Source organism: Ranitomeya variabilis, chromosome 2 (assembly GCF_051348905.1).
Source record: "Ranitomeya variabilis isolate aRanVar5 chromosome 2, aRanVar5.hap1, whole genome shotgun sequence".
NCBI lineage: Eukaryota > Metazoa > Chordata > Amphibia > Anura > Dendrobatidae > Ranitomeya > Ranitomeya variabilis.
Genome location: NC_135233.1, coordinates 561,506,373 through 561,513,404, shown reverse-complemented (window position 1 = coordinate 561,513,404; position 7,032 = coordinate 561,506,373). Strand labels below are relative to the sequence as shown.

Below are 7,032 nucleotides of genomic sequence, written 5' to 3'. Positions count from 1 at the left end.
AGGACAGTCTGTGAGGGAGAGAATAACATGGAGAACAGTCTGAGAGGGAGAGAATAACATGAATGACAGTCTGTGAGGGAGAGAATAACATGGAGGACAGTCATTCATGTTATTCTCTCCCTCTCAGACTGTTCTCCATGTTATTCTCTCCCTCACAGAAGAAAATATAATGGGCACACTGTAGAGTTCAATGAAGAAGGTGCTGGCTAGACATCCAACGTCAAATATACAGAAAATAGCCGCACTCAAGTCTTGGAAATGTGAAGATTTTTCTTTTGTTTTTATTCAAGTGTACAGGCACCATCAAGTGATTTTTACATAGATAACAAGTGGTTGCGGACCATAAGGTAGGGTGACGTTTCGACCTGGCACGGTCTTTTTCAAACCCCACTGCAATAATAAATATAACGTATAAGTGTGCTGTACATATTTACATGTGCATAGAAAAACATGCAATTCATAAAGACAAAACAAAACACAAATTTCCTAAATCAAGCTACAAAATGTATAAAAAAACTACATGAAAGTTATATACAGGAAATATACATATGTATGCCCACAGTTGGTACCTACGGACACATCTATGTCCTAGGGCAATGAATCATGGCATAGATAGAAGAGAGGGTAGAGATAACCTGAAACCAGGTTCTGTATGGGGACTATTCAAAAAGAACCTTCCTAAACTAAGAGCTCGTATTGGGCTGGAAATAAGCAAAAACAATTAAATGCAGGGAACATCAAAAAAACAACAAAAAGGGCAAAAGAAACCAAAAACGACACTGTTCAAGACGCCAAAGTGATATACTGACCTTAAGTAAGAGGAATGGTATAGAAGAAAAGGAAATTAGGAGGAGAGTCCCCAAGGACTAGGGAAAAACAGAGAGGATGCGGTTAAATATATGGTACATTGAACAACAAGGAAGCAAAGGGTATTCAAGCACAAAAGTGTAGTTTTTACCAGCTCACGGTAGACTCCAGGAGTAAGGTGTCCGTCTTATTGGTGGTGCAGTGGCTGTAATGAGCGCTGTCGGCGTTTTAAGTACACCACTGATGCGGTCATATCCGGTGTGCTGGCGTGCACCTGTGTGGTGAAAGCGAGGTCTGCCCCGCAGAGCGGCGTGCGTGTCAGACTGGCGCATGCGCAGTAATCGCTAAATTAGGAGAGAGATATTGTGGCAGCGCCTATAGTGTAAGAGGGCCTGGAGCATGCGCAGTGTGCTTTGAGGAGACTGAACCAAGTAGCGCTCGTGCAGGGGGAGCAAATGGTGGCGGCTGTCAGGGGGCTGAGAAACCTATTATGCATGGGGGGCCTCACCTGTCTATATATTGTCTATATACTATATATACTAGAAATATACTGTGGCCGCGCATATAATGTATGAAAGCCTGGAATAAGCGCAGTGTGTTTTGAGGAGACTGGACCAAGTAGCGCTCGTGTAGGGGGAGCAAATGGTAGCGGCGATCAAGGGACTGGGAAACCTAGCGTTAGATGCAGGGTAAACTTTTATGCATGAAGGGCCTCTCCTGTCATATAGGAGCTAAAGGTAGCGCCAATAAGGGAGTGTCCTCCTAAGGGAGAGAGGAGGGGGATATAAGTGTAACCTACGGTAGGGAGAATTCATACTTGAGGGTCATGATCAGAATGAGCTTAGGGATGCATACTCCGTTGGAGTACAGAACTGCTTAAATTAATTAAAAAATTTAAAAAATTCAAAAAAATAAAGGGAAAATGAAAAAAATGTGAAGAGAAAATGAAAAAAATTAAAAAATGAAAAAATGATGAGGAAATGAATAGGAAATAATAAAAATAATAATAATAATAATAATAATAATAATAATAATAATAATAATAATAATAATAATAAAATAAGAAAAATGGAATAAATGCAAAATAAAAAATATAAAAAATAAAAAAATAAAAAATAAAAATAAAAAATAAAAAATAAAAAATAAAAATAAAAATAAACTATAGACCATGGTAAACTTACCAAGAGTAGTGGATTATGGTGAAAAAACATTGGATTTCCCTGTATTTTCCTCCCTACGAGGTCTAGAAAAAAAGGGGGGGGGGAAAGCAAGAAAATAATTAGAGAGGCAGTCTTGATACAGTGACATATACCAAATGAGACATAAGGCAATTAGTATACATTAGGCCAGTATTATTCTAAAAGGTGAAGTCCAGTTCCCTATTTAGGCCCTTGGGGGCCAAAGTCTGCAATGTATAGATCCAGAATGATTCTCGTTCCTTGAGAAGTTTTATATGGTCACCGCCCCGTCTTGGACGTTCCACTCTTTCTATTACCTGGTAACGAAGTTGGGATACGGAATGGTTGGCTGAGACAAAGTGATGGGGGAGTGGCAGCCAGGTTTTCTTGAGTCTAATAGTAGATTTATGGCTGGAGATTCTGTCACGCACATGTTGTATGGTCTCTCCCACGTACATGAGACCACAGGGGCACTTGATCAAGTACACAACAAAGTTAGTTTCACAGGTGTAATTTACACCTGTGAAACTAACTTTGTTGTGTACTTGATCAAGTGCCCCTGTGGTCTCATGTACGTGGGAGAGACCATACAACATGTGCTTGACAGAATCTCCAGCCATAAATCTACTATTAGACTCAAGAAAACCTGGCTGCCACTCCCCCATCACTTTGTCTCAGCCAACCATTCCGTATCCCAACTTCGTTACCAGGTAATAGAAAGAGTGGAACGTCCAAGACGGGGCGGTGACCATATAAAACTTCTCAAGGAACGAGAATCATTCTGGATCTATACAGTGCAGACTTTGGCCCCCAAGGGCCTAAATAGGGAACTGGACTTCACCTTTTAGAATAATACTGGCCTAATGTATACTAATTGCCTTATGTCTCATTTGGTATATGTCACTGTATCAAGACTGCCTCTCTAATTATTTTCTTGCTTTCCCCCCCCCCCTTTTTTTCTAGACCTCGTAGGGAGGAAAATACAGGGAAATCCAATGTTTTTTCACCATAATCCACTACTCTTGGTAAGTTTGCCATGGTCTATAGTTTATTTTTATTTTTATTTTTTATTTTTTATTTTATTTTTATTTTGATTATTATTATTATTTTTATTTATTTTTTATTATTTATTTTATTTTTATTTTTAATTTTTTATTTTTATTTTTATTTTTTATTTTTATTTTTTATTTTTTATATTTTTTATTTTGCATTTATTCCATTTTTCTTATTTTATTATTATTATTATTATTATTATTATTATTATTTTTATTTTTATTATTTCCTATTCATTTCCTTATCATTTTTTCATTTTTTAATTTTTTTCATTTTCTCTTCACATTTTTTTCATTTTCCCTTTATTTTTTTGAATTTTTTAAATTTTTTAATTAATTTAAGGAGTTCTGTACTCCAACGGAGTATGCATCCCTAAGCTCATTCTGATCATGACCCCCAAGTATGAATTCTCCCTACCGTAGGTTACACTTATATCCCCCTCCTCTCTCCCTTAGGAGGACACTCCCTTATTGGCGCTACCTTTAGCTCCTATATGACAGGAGAGGCCCTTCATGCATAAAAGTTTACCCTGCATCTAACGCTAGGTTTCCCAGTCCCTTGATCGCCGCTACCATTTGCTCCCCCTACACGAGCGCTACTTGGTCCAGTCTCCTCAAAACACACTGCGCTTATTCCAGGCTTTCATACATTATATGCGCGGCCACAGTATATTTCTAGTATATATAGTATATAGACAATATATAGACAGGTGAGGCCCCCCATGCATAATAGGTTTCTCAGCCCCCTGACAGCCGCCACCATTTGCTCCCCCTGCACGAGCGCTACTTGGTTCAGTCTCCTCAAAGCACACTGCGCATGCTCCAGGCCCTCTTACACTATAGGCGCTGCCACAATATCTCTCTCCTAATTTAGCGATTACTGCGCATGCGCCAGTCTGACACGCACGCCGCTCTGCGGGGCAGACCTCGCTTTCACCACACAGGTGCACGCCAGCACACCGGATATGACCGCATCAGTGGTGTACTTAAAACGCCGACAGCGCTCATTACAGCCACTGCACCACCAATAAGACGGACACCTTACTCCTGGAGTCTACCGTGAGCTGGTAAAAACTACACTTTTGTGCTTGAATACCCTTTGCTTCCTTGTTGTTCAATGTACCATATATTTAACCGCATCCTCTCTGTTTTTCCCTAGTCCTTGGGGACTCTCCTCCTAATTTCCTTTTCTTCTATACCATTCCTCTTACTTAAGGTCAGTATATCACTTTGGCGTCTTGAACAGTGTCGTTTTTGGTTTCTTTTGCCCTTTTTGTTGTTTTTTTGATGTTCCCTGCATTTAATTGTTTTTGCTTATTTCCAGCCCAATACGAGCTCTTAGTTTAGGAATGTTCTTTTTGAATAGTCCCCATACAGAACCTGGTTTCAGGTTATCTCTACCCTCTCTTCTATCTATGCCATGATTCATTGCCCTAGGACATAGATGTGTCCGTAGGTACCAACTGTGGGCATACATATGTATATTTCCTGTATATAACTTTCATGTAGTTTTTTTATACATTTTGTAGCTTGATTTAGGAAATTTGTGTTTTGTTTTGTCTTTATGAATTGCATGTTTTTCTATGCACATGTAAATATGTACAGCACACTTATACGTTATATTTATTATTGCAGTGGGGTTTGAAAAAGACCGTGCCAGGTCGAAACGTCACCCTACCTTATGGTCCGCAACCACTTGTTATCTATGTAAAAATCACTTGATGGTGCCTGTACACTTGAATAAAAACAAAAGAAAAATCTTCACATTTCCAAGACTTGAGTGCGGCTATTTTCTGTATATTCTCTCCCTCACAGACTGTCCTCCATGATATTCTCTCCCTCACACACTGTCCTCCATGTTATTTTCACCCTCACAGACTGACCTCCATGTTATTCTCGCCCTCACAGACTGACCTCCATGTTATTCTCTCCCTCACAGACTGTCCTCCATGTTATTGTCTCCCTCACACACTGTCCTCCATGTTATTCTGGCCCTAACAGACTGACCTCCATGTTATTCTCTCCCTCACAGACTGTCCTCAATGTTATTCTTGCCCTCACAGACTGACCTCTATGTTATTCTCTCCCTCACAAACTGTCCTCCATGTTATTTTCTCCCTCACACACTGTCCTCCATGTTATTCTCTCCCTCACAGACTGTCCTCCATGTTATTCTCTCAAACACACACTGTCCTCCATGTTATTTTCTCCCTCGCAGACTGTCCTCCATGTTATCCTCTCCCTCACAGACTGTCCTCCATGTTATTCTCTCCCTCACACACTGTCCTTCATGTTATTCTTGCCCTCACAGACTGACCTCTATGTTATTCTCTCCCTCACAAACTGTCCTCCATGTTATTTTCTCCCTCACACACTGTCCTCCATGTTATTCTCTCCCTCACAGACTGTCCTCCATGTTATTCTCTCAAACACACACTGTCCTCCATGTTATTTTCTCCCTCACAGACTGTCCTCCATGTTTTCCTCTCCCTCACAGACTGTCCTCCATGTTATTCTCTCCCTCACAGACTGTCCTCCATGTTATTCTCTCAAACACACACTGTCCTCCATGTTATTTTCTCCCTTACAGACTGTCCTCCATGTTATTTTCTCCCTCACAGACTGTCCTTTATGTTACTCTCTCCTTCACAGACTGTCCTCAATGTTATTCTCTCTCTCACACACTGTCGTCCATGTTATCCTCTCCCTCACAGACTGTCCTCCATGTTATTCTCTCCCTCACAGACTGTCCTCCATGTTATTCTCTCCCTCATAGACTGTCCTCCATGTTATTCTCTCCATCACAGATTGTCCTTCATGTTATTCTCCTTCTAGTATAAGTATGTAGTTTATTTATGAACGCTGATTGGTCTAGGCTGGCCGGGCGTGACAATCAGTGATGCGGGATTTCGGTTACAGACAAACAGACCCTTAGACAATTATATATATAGATTCAAGTCATCCCCTTTTCTCCAGTAAAAAATAGAGAACATAAAAAAAATTAGACAGAATAAACATATTCGGCATTGCTGCATTTGTAAATATCCGATCTATTAAAGTGAGGAATTAATTAAACCAATCAGTAAAAGCTGTAACAGAAGAAAAAACAGACCAGTCGATTTACATTTTTGGTCACCTCACCTCCCTAGAAAAACTAGTAATAAGCAATAATAGTTTTGCATGTACACATAATTAATACCAATAAAATCATCAGGTCACCACACAAAAAAAACAAGCTCTAACTCAGTCCATCAACAGAAAAACAAAAATGACACAAAGCAAAGGAAAATGTTTTATATTACTTCGATTTTTTTTATAACTTTAAAAAAAAAAAAAAGATGCATGTTTGTATTACTGTAGCCTAAGGGGCAACATTTCTCCTTATGGGGAGCTACATACCAGCTGGCTTGTCAAGGTAAGGAGGCTTATTCGCCGTGCAATGCACCTCCAGGAAATATATTATGCAAATTGCCTCTTCAGAGAAAATGAGGACTTAAACTCTATAGTGCCACCTGTTGGAAGTAGTGATCCTACAAATCACAATCAACCCTTTAACGAGTAGTGCAATATGACTTAGCATAAAAGTCAAATCAGTATTTCAATTCACAGACACGTTGTTTAGGGCTGTTGGCCCTCATCAGTGCGAAGCATGAGAACTAATTTGGCTAGATGAGAGGCTCTGGACTGGGGTCTAAGGGGCAACATTTCTCCTAATGGAGAGTGACATACCAGCTCTGGCTTGTCAAGGTAAGGAGGCTTATTCGCCGTGCAATGCTCCTCTGGGAAATATAATATGCAAATTGCCTCTTCAGAGAAAAAGAGGACTTAAACTCTATAGCGCCACCTGTTGGAAGTAGCGATCCTACAAGTCACAATCAACCCTTTAACGAGTCGTGCAATATGACTTAGGATAAAAGCCAAATCAGTATCTCATTTGGCAGACATGGTGTTTCGGGCTGTTGGCCCTCGTCAGTGTGAAGAGGCAATTTGCATAT

The 7,032-nt window shown here is 40.0% G+C and overlaps 2 long non-coding RNA genes across 2 annotated transcripts; one reads left to right on the top strand and one right to left on the bottom strand.

Moving 5' to 3' along the window:
• Nucleotides 1–239: 239 nt before the first annotated feature.
• LOC143809719 (uncharacterized) lies at nt 240–2,052 on the bottom strand. The gene is made up of 3 exons (XR_013222416.1): nt 1,989–2,052; nt 810–866; nt 240–390 (listed from the first exon to the last, which is right to left on the bottom strand). It is a non-coding gene; the product is annotated as an uncharacterized LOC143809719 (long non-coding RNA).
• An 898-nt stretch (nt 2,053–2,950) lies between these two features.
• LOC143809718 (uncharacterized) lies at nt 2,951–4,773 on the top strand. Its single transcript, XR_013222415.1, has 3 exons — nt 2,951–3,010; nt 4,197–4,253; nt 4,673–4,773. It is a non-coding gene; the product is annotated as an uncharacterized LOC143809718 (long non-coding RNA).
• The last annotated feature ends 2,259 nt before the right edge of the window (nt 4,774–7,032 follow it).